Genomic DNA, 512 nt, shown 5'->3' with positions numbered 1-512 from the left:
TAATTAATCTTTACAGCCTCCACTCCACCCAGCTCCTACCTTGGTCCCCATCTCCAAAGTTTGAAATGCTACATGTATCACCCATGTAATGATGTCTAACCCAGGCAAACGTACTCAATGGATTAGAGATAGTGACCTACCAGAGACAACATGTGCTTCAACTGACCCCTTTCTTCCCTGCAATTTCCAAAGCACTCCAGGTCCATTTAATGGTCCTGGGATTGATCACAAAAAAGCAAAACAAAAAAAAATTTGACAAAGCAAAAGGCTTCGAATAGGCAAATTCGCCAATGCTTGTTTCCCTGCCTTAGACAAGCGTACTCATGGCTCCGCTTCGTTTCTTCATTCCAGAAATGTATTCTCTCTACGGCTCCTGGGCGGAAGGAACGCCACAAAGATAACCCGCTGGCAGACTTCCAGGAATGAATTAGCTGGATTGCTGACGATTCTCCAATCCTATATCGCCTTACACATTAGGCGTCTCTCGCTCTCCCAAACGACTCTGAATCTAT

The sequence above is a fragment of the Lissotriton vulgaris genome, unplaced genomic scaffold (genome assembly GCF_964263255.1).
Source record: "Lissotriton vulgaris unplaced genomic scaffold, aLisVul1.2 SCAFFOLD_1797, whole genome shotgun sequence".
Lineage (NCBI taxonomy): Eukaryota > Metazoa > Chordata > Amphibia > Caudata > Salamandridae > Lissotriton > Lissotriton vulgaris.
The sequence above is the reverse complement of the archived record's forward strand: the minus strand, read 5'-3'. Positions refer to the sequence as shown.